This window comes from Haematobia irritans, chromosome 1 (genome assembly GCF_050003625.1).
Source record: "Haematobia irritans isolate KBUSLIRL chromosome 1, ASM5000362v1, whole genome shotgun sequence".
Taxonomy (NCBI): Eukaryota; Metazoa; Arthropoda; class Insecta; order Diptera; family Muscidae; genus Haematobia; species Haematobia irritans.
Window position 1 is genome coordinate 271,716,808 of NC_134397.1, and position 14,733 is coordinate 271,731,540.

At 27.5% G+C, this 14,733-nt stretch overlaps 2 protein-coding genes across 3 annotated transcripts in view; one reads left to right on the forward strand and one right to left on the reverse strand.

Annotated features, from left to right (window-relative positions):
* Positions 1 to 6,364, reverse strand: part of AstA (allatostatin A) — a 73,708-nt gene extending 67,344 nt beyond the window's left edge. Inside the window, exon 1 of one of the 2 annotated variants that reach the window (XM_075294410.1) lies at positions 6,249 to 6,364. The gene's annotated coding sequence lies outside the window, so the exon portion shown is untranslated. Of the gene's footprint in view, positions 1 to 6,086; positions 6,227 to 6,248 lie in introns of those variants that run through there. The other variant, XM_075294415.1, reaches the window with a different exon arrangement.
* LOC142224610 (uncharacterized) overlaps positions 1 to 14,733 on the forward strand; it is a 93,341-nt gene that overhangs the window by 8,526 nt on the left and 70,082 nt on the right. The window lies entirely within an intron of this gene.

Consider the following 14,733-nt stretch of genomic DNA (forward strand, 5'->3'; position numbering starts at 1 on the left):
TTATACCCCGCGCCACACTGTGGAACAGGGTATTATAAGTTAGTGCATATGTTTGTAACACCCAGAAGGAGACCAGATAGACACATGGTGTCTTTGGCAATAATGCTCAGGGTGGGCCCTGAGTCGATATAACCATGTCCGTCTGTCCGTCCGTCTGTGAACAGATTTTTGTGATCAAAGTCTAGGTCGCAATTTACGTCCAATTGCCTTCAAATTTGGCACATGTTCCTAATTTGGGTCAGAATAGAACCCTGTTGATTTTGGAAGAAATCGGTTCAGATTTAGATATAGCTCCCATATATATCTTTCGCCCGATATGCGCTAATATGGACCCAGCAGCCAGAGTTTTATACCGATTTGCTTGAAATTTTGTACAAGCATAACACTTAGCTCCCATATATATCTTTCGCCCGATATGCACTTATATGGACCCAGAAGCCAGAGTTTTATCCCGATTAGCTTGAAATTTTGCACAAGGAGCACAATTGGTAGTATAGTCATGTGTGAAAATTTTGATCGAAATCGGTTCAGATTTAGATATAGCTTCCATATATATTTTTCGCCCGATATGGACTTATATGGCCCCAGAAGCCAGAGTTTTGGCCCATATTGGTTGTAATTTTGCACTAGGAGTACAATTAGTAATATAGTCTTGTGTGCCAAATTTGATTGAAATCGGTTCAGATTTAGATATAGCTCCCATATATATGTTTTTCTGATTTCGACAAAAATGGTCAAAATACCAACATTTTCCTTGTTAAATCGCCACAGCTTGGTCGAAAAGTTGTAAAAATGACTCTTGTTTTCCTAAACTTCTAATACATATATATCGAGCGATAAATCATAAATAAACTTTTGCGATGTTTCTTTAAAATTGCTTCAGATTTCAATGTTTCCCATATTTGTGTTCCACCCTAGTGCATTAGCCAACTTAAATTTTGAGTCTATAGATTTTGTAAAAGTCTATCAAATTCTGTCCAAATCGAGTGATATTTAAATGTATGTATTTGGGACAAACCTTTATATATAGCACCCAACACATTTGACGGATGTGATATGGTTTCGAAAATTTAGATCTAAAGTGGTGCAGGGTATAATATAGTCGGCCCCGCCCGACTTTAGACTTTCCTTACTTGTTTGAATATCATTTCCCCGCAAAAAAATCTCATTAACAAATAGATTTGGCGGTAAATTCCCGTCTCACACTGAAAAAAATATTGTCATGAGGCCTAAGATTTCACGTCCTTAAAATACGAATGCGTTTTTTTTAGCATTGAAGACGCATTTCTCTAATAGAAAGTGGTTTTCCTTGCCCGAAAGGCGATGAACTTTTTTATAAAGTCCTTTTTTTCCTTATAATTAAGTGATTCAAATGAAAAATGGGTATCTTAAAATGAAAGAAAATTTTGTTTGACTAAGGTCAACTTGTCTTTAATAATTGTGAAAAAATCTTCAAAATTAACCGTCTCACTACCGAAATAAACGTAATGTTAAAAACTTTAATTTTTTTTCTGTTTTTAATTGTACTAACAGCATATAGAACAAAAATTGTCATTTTTTCAATTACTTCAAGAGCTATATGAGCTTGTTCTGAAAACTTGATTCTTGAATTGTGATTAAATGGCCTTACAAAAATAAGCGCTATTTGGTCCATAATATACTTCAAAGTGTGAAAAAATAAAAAAAGAACCCGAAAAAGTATCAGCTATAGTTTTTGTATGAATGTCCATTTACTAGAAACAAATTTTAATATTTTTCGTTTATTGCTAAAGAAGTTTATAAGAATGTATTTTTGACCTCACCAATATGGAAAATATTTATAGCTTATTTAGATTAAAGCCTCTACTTTAAAATAACATAGAGCAGTAAATCGAAACTATGTGGGAAAATAGAATTTGGTGTCTTTTTCGAATGTCGTTCTAAGTGGACATCGGCAGTGAACGGGTTAAAGAAATTGTCTTTAAAATTGTTGTCTTTTTGCATCTAGACAACAAAGCAAAAAAGCGTTTAAAAATAGGACACGTTTTTCAACACTTTATTTTAAAGACGATTTTTACTTGAGACATAGCATAATTTCTACTTGAAGTGGAGGACTTTATTTGGAGGACTTTAATTGGACATGAAGAAAAAAAAACAGAAAAAACGAATAAATTAAAACTTGCTGCCTAGGATCAAGTACGAAAATATAGAAATTAAAAAAATTATATCAAAATTAAAAAAATGCGACAAACTAAACAATTTTCACCAATTCCCCTTGGGTTATTACTGATTTTCATGATGTTATGGAGACATAAGAAAATTGTCAAAAATGGAGGGTCCGTTCCCGCTATTAGATGATCTACTCATTGAATTGTTAAGGCTATATTGGTAAAATATCCTTTTACACTGAAAAAAAAATATTATCGTGAGGTCAAAGATTTCATGTCCATAAAATACAAAACTATTTGTCTTCACATGAAAGAAAATTTTGTTTGACTAAGGTCAACTTGACTTTAATAATTCTGAAAATTTTTCAAAATTAATGAAATTGTCTTTAAATTTCTTGATTTTTGTGTCTTGAGTGCGAAGCAAAAACGTGTTTAAGAAAAGGAGATGTTTTGTTTTATTAAAAGACTTTTTACATAAAACATAGGATAATTTCTACTGGAAGTCGATCCTGAATTTGGAAATTAAATTCACATTTATTTTGTAGTATGAAGTACGCTAAACATATATTTAAAAGAGAGTTATGTCATAAAACTGTCCTTAATTCAATTCTCCGCTTCTACCAAATCATTAGAATAAGGACAAAATCTTTCGAACAGTGCATGCCTTTTTTCAGTGTATTTGTTGAGAACAAGCTCCTCAAAAGCCAAAACAAAAATGCAGTAGAGACATTCTTACTTTCCAAATACAACACCCCAGTATATTGTCGTTGACAATTGATGTAATAGATATTTAAGTGCCATGCAATGACAGTCCGAATTTTTGGTTTATACCAATTTCAAAATTATTAATAATTCTCAAGATTTATTTTAAAATACGAAGGCTGCGAAATGAAATACAACCTTCCCACCTTCTATCAATCATCCTCCATGCTGGATAAATTAGTATTCCACAAATAACACATTTCGGAACTAATTGATGTACGCTCGAGTACATATGTGTGACACCACCATACTGGATATTTGCGATTATTGACTTTTACGACAACGCAAATGACAAGATTATGGCCACAATTATATGACCGACAATTCGATAGAGGCAATGGCGGCATCCCATTACCACCATTTCTAGTCGTTGTAAATGACGTCAAGTCACGGTTACCAATCGAAATAGAAATCAAACTAATACGACTATACAACTACGTACATACGTATCCATATGCAGATTTACATACATGCCTGTCGTCTGCCATAAAATGAGTCTGTGTCGTAAAAAACAGCGCAACAGGTTCCAAGTAGAACTTGACAACTTAATGACTATTCTACCACCAACCATGACCACCAACTCCCTACCCTATTACTAACTAGCGAGATGGAAGAAAAAAAAAACAAACAAAAACAAACATCAAAACGACAAAGCAGATACAGATATTTGCCGAAGATAACATTAGATATACGATACGATGTGTGATATACTCGTAATGTCTAGTTATGGAGATGTGGGATAAGGGACATATTTATATCCATAGGTAATATTGTCACCATATCATCAATCCAATATTCATTTATCCTTGAAGCAACATATGCAGGTTCGCATAGAGCAAACGAGAAGTTGCCGAATAAGGCATTCGAGCTAATCGATCATAAATCTCATTAAATGCGTGGCACATTTATGAAAATAAAAACGCTATTAGGAAGAAGAAAATGTATAATTACCACCGTAGTACTACACTGAAAAAAATATTTACGTGATCCCATGTAAATAATTGGTAAATCCAATTAGATATGATCAGATCTCAAAATTGGCCACTTTGGATCTAACCAAATTATAAATTAGATGTAACTAGATATAATCTCATATACGGCAAGATCTAACATCAGACCTATCTGCATATTATAGCCCTATATAATTATATCTAAGACATTAGATGTAGGCCAATTTTAAGATCTGATCAGTTCTAATTAAATAGCAATTAGGTACAATCATATCTTACCAATTTTCGGATCTGCTCAACTCTAATTAAATCGCTTTACTTGGGATATAAAAAATTACTCAACCTAAATTTTAGGATGCACAATTTATAAAATATTAAGGACAAATTTCTTTAAAACAATGAAATTTATTCAAAATAAAGTTTATAATCATTCTTTCAAAAAAAAAAATATTAAATTTAGGACAAAAAATTTCTCCGTTGATGTCGTATGTCTTTGAACTAAGGCAAATTTTCTTTAAAGTAAAGAAACACATTTTGGATTTAAAAAAAATCGCCCTTAAATTAACTGAACTGTTGAATCTTTAGATTTAAGGTAAAAACGCTTCAAATACAGAGGCTTATTTTGAGGATTTAGCATTTTTAGTTTAAAGTTTTGTTTTTGGAATTAAGAAAACATTTTTTACTTTGAATTATCCATTATAATTTGCATTTTTAAACTGGCATTTGTTTGTACGTGGATACACCGAAAAAAAAGTGAACTGTTTTATAGGAAGAATGAACTACCTCGCACGAAAATTGAACTAAATTTTGCTCCAAATTTTGAGAAAACCAGGAAAATTTAATGCCATGTTGTACTTTTTAACTGTAGTTCACGAAATTACATCCTCTCATAGAAGAAAAAATTAACTAAAAGTAAAGAAGAAAATCATTGGCGCCAAATCATCACCATTTTAACCATACAGTAGTTCATTCTTACTATTTTTGGGAATCGTACGAAAATCTTCGTTTGGTTTAGTTCATATTGAATTTATGTGTTCGGTCATTGAACTTTATACCCACGTTTAGTTCATAACATTTTTGAGACATACTAAAAAAACGTAAGATTTCAATAAGAAAATTTCGAAAAAAATAATAAAATTTAACTACTAGCAAATAATTTTTTTCCAATAAAAATAAGTTAAATTTAGCGTTAGTTTAACAACGGAATTTTTTTCTGTGTAGATTTATTAATACACCACGAAAAGAGAATGCAAATTTTACAAATGGGATCCGTATAATCCGTATTTTAATTTTATTTATCCTACACTGAAAAACAGTGAACCCACCAGGAAGAACAATTTCGGTTAATTTTAGAAATTTTTGAATATTTTTAGAAAATTTTAATTAAACAGTATAACCAACGCTGGCATCACGACGATGTCATAAAAATAAGTAATATTTTTCGACAAATTCAAGAAAATTTATTAGGCATAATTAAGTTTTTTCACTTGTTAAAGAAAATTTTGAAGTTTGTTGGAAAAAATTGGAGTTCACAATTGCAAGAATGTCTTTAGTGACATACGAAGTTCATGATGAACGCATTTGTAGTAAAATTTACAAATTTCAAGAAATATTGAACTATTTTGTGGAAGACACGAATTTAGTTAATCTTTATCCTTCATTTGTGTATATTTTTTCCTCGGTTTTAGTTAATTTAACTAATGTACACAAAAAATTATTAGAGTAGAAGAAACTTTCTCCAAACATAATAATTCCATGAACTAAACGAAAGTTAAATTGGCTTTAGTGAAATAGAGAGTTCACTTTTTTTTGAGTGTAGATTTAAAGCAGGATAATTTGCTAAAAATTTTCTTTATTCAATAGAAGCGGCATCTATGGCTCGGAATCAATACCAAAATCCTTAGGGAAGGTCAAAATCTTTGAAACCAAGTATTTTTTTTGAGTGTAGACAATTGACATTGAGTATTAATATACCCCACTGAAACTGAAAACGTAATCAATTAAAAAAATTATTAAAATTATTTATTTTAATTAAATAAAAAATTAAGTCAGTTAAAAAAATGATTTAAAATATTGACGTTCTTAACTAATATAAATTATTCCCATTAACATTTTAACTGTAACTTAATTTAAATTTTATGGATCGTAGACGAAAAGCTAAATAGATCTCTAAAAATATATTTCTTCTAAAACAGCCGCATTTGTGGTTCGGAATCAATATCAATACCCTTAAGGGAAATTCAAAATCTTTGGAACCAAGTAAACTTTTTTGTTTGCGTATTGGAACATGATAAGATGATTTTGCACATTATTGAATTATTGGCTACCGGGCCAGTGGATGTTTTTTTGTTTTTTGGTATGTTGAAGATATTATCACTAAACACTTAACATTTTTCAAAGTTTGTATTTTGGCTCGAAAGAATTTCCCGTTTACAACTAGTTTTGTATTTTTTATTTTCTAGTCTTCTACTAATTTCTACCATATAGTCAATACTTATATACGACTTAAATTCGTAAAAACTAAAATAAAAGTACAACTATAAAAGTACAACAGTATTTTATAACCATTTCAAATTGAGTATGGGTATAGAATTAATTTACAATTCGGTTGTAGGCACTACAAATATATATACATTGACTGCCACAACAAAAGCCAAATATTGATTTGCCATAATCATATTATTGCAATTGAGTTTATCATATTATTCGAAATACATAATTACCAGTAGATAGTTGGGGCAACTATGGAAAAGGGTTTACCAATAAATTAGAACAACAAATATGGAGAGAGTGGAGTGAGTTGGAGTCAGTGTTACCAGAAGTAGGGCACAATGTAGGGACTTTTTCACTCAACACAACTCTTAATAATTTTTATATTTTAGTCAAAATTTTATTTCAATAGAAAATTTTGTCAACATTTTATTTCAATAGAAAATTTTTTCGAAATTTTATTTCAATAGAAATTTTGTCAAAATTGTATTACTATAGAAAATTTGTCAAAATTTTATTTCAATATAAAATTTTGCCAAAATTTTATTTCAATAGAAAATTTTGTCAAAATTTTATTTCAATAGAAAATTTTGTCAAAATTTTATTTCAATAGAAATTTTGTCAAAATTTTATTTCAATAGAAAATTTTGCCAAAATTGTATTTCTATAGAAAATTTTGCCAAAATTGTATTTCTATAAAAAATTTTTTCAAAAATTTATTTCTATAGAAAATTTTTTCAAAATTTTATTTCTATAGAAAGTTTTGTCAAAAAAAATTATAGAAAATTTTGTCAAAATATTATTTTTATAGATTTTGTTTCAATTTATTTCTATAGCAAATTTGGTCAAAGTTTTATTTATGTAGAAAATTTTGTCAAAATTTTATTTCTATAGAAAATTTTGACAAAAAAAAACTTTTATAGAAAATTTTGTCAAAATTTTATTTCAATAGAAATTTTGTCAAAATTTTATTTCAATAGAAAATTTTGCCAAAATTGTATTTCTATAAAAAAATTTTTCAAAATTTTATTTCTATAGAAAATTTTGCCAAAATTGTATTTCTATAAAAATGTTTTTCAAAAATTTATTTCTATAGAAAATTTTTTCAAAATTTTATTTCTATAGAAAATTTTGTCAAAAAAAAATTATAGAAAATTTTGTCAAAATATTATTTTTATAGATTTTGTTTCAATTTATTTCTATAGCAAATTTGGTCAAAGTTTTATTTATGTAGAAAATTTTGTCAAAATTTAATTTCTATAGAAAATTTTGACAAAAAAAAACTTTTATAGAAAATTTTGTCAAAATATTATTTTTATAGATTTTGTTTAAATTTATTTCTATAGCAAATTTGGCCAAAATTTTATTTATGTAGAAAATGTTTGTCAAAATTTTATTTCTATAGAAAATTTTGTCAAATATTTATTTCTATAGAAAATTTTGTCAAATATCTATTTCTATAGAAAATTTTGTCAAAATTGTATATCTATAGAAAATTTAGCAAAAATTTATTTCTATAGAAAATGTTGTCAAAGTTTTATTTCTGTAGAAAATTTGGTAAAAATTTTATTTCTATAGAGAATTTTGTCAAATATTTATTTCTATAGAAAATTTTGTCTTTTTGTATTTCTATAGCAAATTTGATCAAAATTTTAGTTATGTAGAAAATTTTGTCAAAATTTTATTTCTATAGAAAATTTTGTCAAAAAAAAACTGTTATAGAAAATTTTGTCAAAATATTATTTTTATAGATTTTGTTTAAATTTATTTCTATAGCAAATTTGGCCAAACTTTTATTTATATAAAAACTGTTTGTCCAAATTTTATTTCTATAGAAAATTTTGTCAAATATTTATTTCTATAGAAAATGTTGTCAAATAGCTAACTTTTATTTATATAAAAAATGTTTGTCCAAATGTTATTTCTATAGAAAATTTTGTCAAAAAAAAACTGTTATAGAAAATTTTGTCAAAATATTATTTTTATAGATTTTGTTTAAATTTATTTCTATAGCAAATTTGGCCAAACTTTTATTTATATAAAACTGTTTGTCCAAATTTTATTTCTATAGAAAATTTTGTCAAATATCTATTTCTATAGAAAATTTTGTCAAAATTGTATATCTTTAGAAAATTTTGCAAAATTTTATTTCTATAGAAAATGTTGTCAAAGTTTTATTCCTGTAGAAAATTTGGTAATAATTTTATTTCTATAGAGAATTTTGTCAAATATTTATTTCTATAGAAAATTTTATCTTTTTGTATTTCTATAGCAAATTTGATCAAAATTTTAGTTATGTAGAAAATTTTGTCAAAATTTTATTTCTATAGAAAATTTTGTCAAAAAAAAAACTTTTATAGAAAATTTTGTCAAAATATTATTTTTATAGATTTTGATTAAATTTATTTCTATAGCAAATTTGGCCAAACTTTTATTTATATTAAAAATGTTTGTCCAAATTTTATTTCTATAGAAAATTTTGTCAAATATTTATTTCTATAGAAAATTTTGTCAAATATCTATTTCTATAGAAAATTTTGTCAAAATTGTATATCTTTAGAAAATTTTGCAAAATTTTATTTCTATAGAAAATGTTGTCAAAGTTTTATTCCTGTAGAACATTTGGTAAAAGTTTTATTTCTATAGAGAATGTTGTCAAAAGTTTATTTTTATAGAAAATTTTGTCAACATCTTATTTCTATAGAAAATTTTTGTGAAAATTTTATTTCTATAGAAAATTTTGCGAAAATTTTATTTCTATAGAAAATTTTGTGAAAATTTTATTTCAATAGAAAATTTTGTCAACATTTTATTTCCATGGAAAATTTTGTCAAAATTTTATTTCAATAGAAAATTTTGTCAAAATTTTATTTCAATAGAAATTTTATCAAAATTTCATTTCAATAGAAAATTTTGTTAAAATTGTATTTCTATACATTTTTTCAAAAATTTATTTCTATAGAAAATGTTTTCAAAATTTTATATCTATAGAAAATTTTGTAAAAAAAAAAAATTATAGAAAATTTTGTCAAAATATTATTTTTATAGATTTTGTTTAAATTTTTTCTATAGCAAATTTGGTCAAAATTTTATTTATGTAGAAAATTTTGTCAAAAATTTATTTCTATAGAAAATTTTGTTGAAATATTATTTTTATAGATTTTGTTTAAATTTATTCCTATAGCAAATTTGGTCAAAATTTTATTTATGTAGAAAATTTTGTCAAATATTTATTTCTATAGAAAATTTTGTCAAATATCTATTTCTATAGAAAATTTTGTCAAAATTGTATATCTATAGAAAATTTTGCAAAATTTTATTTCTATAGAAAATGTTGTCAAAGTTTTATTTCTGTAGAAAATTTGGTAAACATTTTATTTCTATAGAGAAATTTTTTATAGAAAATTTTGTCAACATTTTATTTCTATAGAACATTTTTGTGAATTTTTTTTTATTTCTATAGAGATTTGGACTACCAAAACATAAAGAATTGTACCAATTTAGAACTCTACACACTGTGACAACCGTGGTGGTAATACAAATTAATTTTACGTAATATACGTAAATATTTTTTATTTTGTAAATTTTGTTTAAATTTAACGAAAAATTTTGTAGGGACAAATTTTTGGGAATGTAGGGAAAAGTAGGGAACTTTTTTTGTCTTTGTAGGGTAAACCGAAAATTTTTCCTGGCAACACTGGTTGAAAAAGTGGGCGGAAACGCCAAATATGACGAACCATTGAAGGAGAATAGTGTAAATTTCAGATTCCACTAAAGGTGAATTTCAGATTCCACTAAAGGAAGTGAAGCTCCTAAGCAAAATTATAAAGCCTCAAAGAGTTATTTCAAAAACTAAAAATAAAATATCAGGCAGATTTTTTGGAATGATTTCAAAAGCATCATAAGCAATATTATATCTATTTTTGTCAATATACTTACAAATAATAAAAAATAATATAAATAAATTAAACCATCACAAGAATATTTGGACTGACCGAATCTTAAATACGTCACTATGTTTTCTATAAGTATAACAGTTTTCTTTAAAAACTTTTCACTGTAAAGGGTTACTTCGAAATATGTTATATAGACTTTCAGATGAATTTAACGACAGACACTCTGTAAGAAGAAGAGCAAATGGAACGCTTCAAATCGATCTATATGGGGTTATACATGGACCGTTAGGTTAAGTAGGTCAAAATTTGTGTGTGTTTTTAGTGTAGCCGAGTCCCAACAGCATTTTATATTGCGGTGAAACAATTGAAAGAAGCTTTAAAACACTCAGAAATTCCACCGCTGAAAAACTTTTTTGGTTTTTCCACGAAACTGGAAATGCTAACCATTGTACTACGGTGGCTTCCTGGACGACTACAAACCATATTCGGCACACCAGTTTATCCAATTTCAGGCAACTAGGAAAAAAATTACGGCTTCTAAAAGCCTAAGAAGTCAAATCGGGAGATCGGTCTATATGGGAGTTATAGCAATACAGGGACCGATAAACACCTTACACATATTTTTCAACCTAAAATACTTCAGGCGAATTGAATACAAATTGCGGTGTCTAGACCACGGTTGCAGCAGTTCGTAGAATTCTACTAACTATGGTAGATTTTTTTACTGTTCGGTGATTGGTAGAATTCTTGATATTTTGGTAGATTTCAAAACATACCTCTCTAAATTGGAGGTACTTGACAAAATTTTGTATAGAAATAAAATTGTCTATAAAAATAAAAATTTTATAAAATTTTGTATAGAAATAAAATTGTCTATAAAAATAAAATTTTTACAAAATTTTCTATAGAAATAAAAATTTGAGATAATTCAATTTTTTTTTTGTAAATTGAATTGATGAAATTGATTGTGTTATAAAGCGACATTTTTTTTTGCATGTATAAATATCCTTTGTTTTGCAAATGAGTCTAACTTTGAATGGTTTAACGATTTTAGCTGGTACGGGACTAAATCTACAAAAGGGGGAACTTTGACTCTTTTGCAACTCAAGAGATATTTATACACCCAAAAAAAATCGCTAACATTCATTCGAATAATTTTTTTTAACTAACCAAAAAAATCTGATCAAAGCCTTCACAAAAAGATTTTTTTTGGCATGGTTCCAAATATGGAAATCGGTCTATCGGTCTATATCAAAACATCTATCGATATACACTATAGTAGTAGTAGTATTCTTTATTTCAACATTCAACATTTCATAAAATCTTTTTATAACAAAATATTTTGTACAATATATGTATTTAATGTTTAAATATAAGAATAAAAAAAATTAATGTGACGTTGACCTTAGGTCGTTAGTCTTTAAATTAATTATGGAATGCTTAGATTTTTTTTCATAGATTAATTTCAGCTAATAGTTGTGCTCTACAAAATATTCGGGACATCTATTTTTGGACCTGAAATATCTCCAGACTTTCAATTTCATGCGAAACGGATAATAATTGCAATTTCTAGAAGCCCAAGAAGTCCAATCGGGAGATCGGTACATATGGGAGCTATACACAGAAAAAAGTGTCTTGTAAATATAAGGACCATTTTAACTTCACATACTTCGACAAATTTACTGTAATATAGTTCATTTTTCGTAACCACAACGAAAATTAACTTAGCTAAAGGAAAACTTATAAAAATGCAGTAAATGTTTTTTTGTTCACTAACTACGAAATGGGAAGGATTTTTCCTTAAATAAATTTCCAACACAGTAGTTAATGCATCGTTGATTCTATTATAAAAATACATGGGCAATATAAAAATCTTACTACGAAATGTCTACAATTTACTAAGAAAAAATTTTGTATGGAAAAAATTTTTGTAGTAAAAATTAACTTAACGACATTATCGATTCGTAAAAAATCGTAAAAAATCGAATCGCTTCTGTAACATATACTCCCAAACATATTTTGCTTCAAGCATATATATTTTTGGGTATTGCCCAAACATTTATATGTTTGATATCTTCCAATATATAATATGTTTGAAAGCATATTGGTCTAAACAATATATGTTTGGGTAGTCTAAGTTCCAAACATTTTGTATTTTTGCATCCAAATTCAATAATGTTGTCTTCCAAAAAACAATATGTTATTATGTGAACATATAATATGTTTGGAAGCATTTTGCACCCAAAAATATTATATGCTTAAAAAAAATTCTCCCAAACAATATTGTGCTCAAAATTTTATTTATTTATTTATATATTTACAATCATAATGAATTATGAAAATAAACAGGTAATATAGGTGCTAACAACATAGGTTTTCGACCTGAATGCTCAAAATTTTGTTTCTGCCCAATTGTATATTCCCCCACATCTTTCTCACTTCCACGAGATTTTTTAGTTCTTAGCACCTTTTTCTGTAATACAAACATTGTAGAAGAAATTATTCAATTTTATGATTTTTTTTATTTTAATTTTACCTTTTGCCGGACGGGGATTCGAACAGCGGACCGCACAGTTTGTAAGGATCAAAGAAGTAGCTGAACAATTGCCCAAGGAAAAATAAAATGTTAATTTTGTAATAACAAGCAACAACCACCAAATTAATTCAATATCGCTCCCTGTTAAATAGCGCTCCAAGCTACTAAACACATATATGTTTATAGGCTATTTCTAAATTAATATATGTTTGCATCCAAGCATATTATATTTACAAACATTTTATGTCCCAAACATAATATGTTCTAACATATTAACATATATGTCCCAAACATGTTATGCTAGTTTATGAACATTATATGCTTGCACTCAAAAATATTGTGTTTAAAAATTTGTGTTCCAAACATATAATGTTTATAGCCAAACATATGAAAAACAGTCTTTTTCATCCGTGTACCTACAGATTATTTCCCTTTTTATTATAAGTTGGAGTGTTTTTTCTCACATTGAAAATTTTAGATAAAGTAGAATAAAAGGTAGTTAATATAATCCTTGCCGGGTGTATATCATTTTTTATAGATTCCTCCTAAATTTGGTATATATTTTATCTTAACTTATAGATAGAATTCCAACTAATCAATAAACGTGCTACTGGAAAATGAAGTCAGAAGAGAGTAATGAAATCATTGCATCATGTGAGAAAGTTTTTAGAGACATTTTGTGTATATCTCGTATGATTGCTTGTGTTTGTGCTATTGTTGCACGCAAAGAAAAAAAAACGTTTGGAAAACGTGTACCGAAAACGTTTTTCTTTTGTTAGAGTTTTTTGAATTGCTTCGAAAAATATACTCTTTTATCACCAAAAAAATCGTTTGTTACAAAGTGTTAATTAAAAAAAAAAACGTTATTTTTGGACCAACAACACAGTCCATTTCGTTTATATCAAACACTGTTCTTTTCTGACTTAAGGTTTTTAATAAGAAACAAACACTGTTCTTTTCTGACTTAAGGTTTTTAATAAGACACATTTTACAGTTCAAAATTTAATATACTACAATGTAATGTTGAACATTTTTTTGGAATCTTCCTAACATATCTGGAATATATGTAAAAAAAAAAAAACAAAAAAAACTTTGGTCGAAGCAGGGATCGAACCCACGACCCTTGGCATGCAAGTCAGACGTAACAACCACTGCTCCATGGTGCCCAACTAAATGTATTTTTCTGTTAAATAAACTTTAATCGGCTCGTGGGCGCCGCAAGCTATGCTATATAAATATAACTTATATGGGTAATTGTCTATTGATGACAATAACGGCTACATAGCTCAGTGGATAGTGTGTTGGCTTACAAATTGCATGGTCCGCGGTTCGATTCTCCGTCCAGGCGAAAGGTAAAACAAATTTTAAAAATTTATAAAATCGTATAATTTCTTCTACATTGTTTGTATTACAGAAAAAGGTGCTAAGAACTAAAAAACTTCGTGGAAGTGAGAAAGATGAGAGGGAAAATGCAATTAGCCAGAATTTTTTTTTTTTTTGAGTTAGTCTTTATGAAATTGTTTTTACATCCTGGAAAAGAATAAACGTTTATCACAAAAAGTATATACTTTTCTTCCAAATACACTTCCTTTCAACGAAAAGCAAATGAGAAACGAACTTTGTTTGTCTAAAATTTCGTTTGGGAGGAAAGAATTATTTTTTGCGTGTCGATCTAGAAATGAGAATCGTTTACTGGTAGAGCATAAGGAATTAAATTGGTTTCCTTTAATGACAAGCCCATATTAAATTCGTCCGTTATTTACCTTCAAAATAATAGAGAGACTTTGCTTTTAGGTTTCGAACTAGTTTTATATCTTAACAGGAATTGTTTCGAATTGCTGGGTATCTCCAGACCATTGTGGTTGACAAATCTGGCATTAATTGAGCACCAAACTGTATTAGTTCTCTGACCATGAACGGTATTGTCACCAAGTCACTGGGTCATATTCCAA